Source organism: Chiloscyllium plagiosum, unplaced genomic scaffold, assembly GCF_004010195.1.
Source record: "Chiloscyllium plagiosum isolate BGI_BamShark_2017 unplaced genomic scaffold, ASM401019v2 scaf_88751, whole genome shotgun sequence".
Lineage (NCBI taxonomy): Eukaryota > Metazoa > Chordata > Chondrichthyes > Orectolobiformes > Hemiscylliidae > Chiloscyllium > Chiloscyllium plagiosum.
This window is the reverse complement of record NW_025201906.1, coordinates 3,837-6,039: the sequence shown is the minus strand read 5'-3', so window position 1 is coordinate 6,039 and position 2,203 is coordinate 3,837. Positions and strand designations below refer to the sequence as shown.

The window sequence follows — 2,203 nt, the reverse complement described above, 5'->3', positions numbered from 1 at the left end:
GCACCATGGAAATTAGCAAAATGTATTGAGTCGCTTCTCGTCGATTTCCACACAGGTTTCCAACTCAGTTGGTATCCATGTGGCTCATATCCAGGTGTGAAGATCTCTGAAGCGAATTGCACGGTTAAGGCAAAAAGGCAAGGAAAGTGGCATCTCGAACTCTATGAGGTCAGAGTATCCTCACAATGTGATCTGTCGTTCTCGGATTGTAATGCTACCTCCGGTTTTAGGGTGGAGAACATTATTTGGGACTCTTATTCTGCAAAACAGACACAGTGACTGAAACTATGCTGCACGGTATGATGTGGAACACGGCCTGACAAGCTTTGTGCATTTTCCCTGTAGTCCGGTGTGTTTCATGTTCCGTGAAAACGTGAAAGTTGTCTGTTTCGAGCAATGGCTAAAATCATTTTGCAAAGCAAGAATCGAAATTGTAGTAATGTCAAGCAGCTCATGGTAATTTGACCAAATCATAACCGATCATATGTTCTCACGCACTCACAGATACATTTGTAGCTGAAAAGAGTCTGAGAAGAAATACTCAGCTTACCATTGATTTTTGTCTGGATTGATGGGCTATCATTATCTGCTACGAAATTGAGGTTGCAGACGGGCACATTTCTGGATTGATGGGCTATCATTATCTGCAGCGAAATTAATATTGTAGACGGGCACATCCCAGCAGTTGTTCGAGTCGGAGAGGGATCATGGAACCCTTTTCACGTGACTTTGCATCTGTTGTTATGCAGGAGCACAATCGGAAGTGCAAGAACAGGGAAGCGTGGCCGGTTGGTAGTGTGGCCGAGCGGTCTAAGGCGCTGGATGAAGGCTCCAGTATCGACAGAGGCGTGGGTTCGAATCCCACCGCTGCCATTTCTGCTGATCAACGACGCAGCATTGTTTAAATGCTGTTTCGACCACTGCTGCATTTCTGTTCAAAACAGAAGAAAAATGGGTTTGTTTCCCGGGCAATTAAATGTGGTGTGCAAAAGTGCCGACTTTTCCGCACTGTCTGTGCTGTCATGATCGTCTCGCCTCCCGCGCGGAAAATCGCAAACAGCTTTACTGTTGCTTTACGTTCCAGGCAAGTTGAGTTTTTACTAGAACCGAATGGAGACTGTAATTTCATCGCTGTTGTGAAACAAAGTCCTACGGTGACTCGACTCATCGTTATTTGGTTTTCTGGCCAATGAGAATATCGTTCCAATGAATTTCGATGTCATATGTGATTGAAATTCTCCCATTTCCTTCATCTCCGTCCTGGAGACATCGGAAGGGAAAGGTAATCTAATCGAGACTGTGATTGGTGAAATTCACTTTTTATGGCTCATTCTTATTATGTTCTTTCTTTCTCTCTTTACAGCATTGTCTGGGAAGTGGTGGTGCACTCAGGCTCCAATATGTTTGAAAGAGTAGTTTGGAATTGCCCTGTTGTTAGTTGTGAGATTAGTTTATGGCTCATGACCCCGGACTGTCTCACATTTTGCATTCATGCTTCGCTGTGTCTGAAAATACATTTGGTTTGCCAGTTTTGTTTGTGTTCCGTGTTAAATGCTTTCTGTTTTGCGATTCGCTCAATACATTACGAATTAGCAGGGTTTCTGAAGTAACTTCCAGCTGTAAAACTCCTCAACTGAGAATCTGGGAAAATTTCACGGAGTATGGTCCGTCGGAGCAAAAGTAAGAACGTCGTTCGTTTCTGCAGTGTTTCACAGACTACCTTTCCCGTGAGCAGTCGAACAGACTAAATGATTGTGCCACAGACTGCGACGGCAAACTCCGCTAAAAAGTAATCCTTTAAAGCCGGTGTAAGCAACACAACGTTATTGGGGTACACCGAGTGGAAACAGATACTTCGGTGTATCTCGTCCATGCTCACCACATAGCCAAAATTAAACAAGTCCCATTAAACAACGAGCCATTGGAAACAGAAAGGTGAAAGGTAGAACGGCTTCAACTTTCAGTGCTGGATGCCACTGAGCCACAGCGGGGGTGGCTGAGACTTGTTTCTGTAGTGTAGTGGTCATCTAATTCGGCTTACACGCGCAAGGTCCCCAGTTCGAAACTGCACAGAAACTGCTTTGTTCTTCTGCTGCTGCCTTTTCCATGGACAAGAACGGAGCTTTCTTGCTTACTTTCCAATCTGCAAACCTGCCTTCGAATTTGCTTAAACAAATCTGCTCGCGTAGTGAAAAGTAATGTA

At 44.5% G+C, this 2,203-nt stretch overlaps 1 non-coding gene across 1 annotated transcript; it reads left to right on the top strand.

The window, feature by feature from the left end:
* The first annotated feature begins 791 nt into the window (after positions 1–791).
* Positions 792–873, top strand: trnal-aag. The gene has a single exon. It is a non-coding gene; the product is annotated as a tRNA-Leu (tRNA).
* The last annotated feature ends 1,330 nt before the right edge of the window (positions 874–2,203 follow it).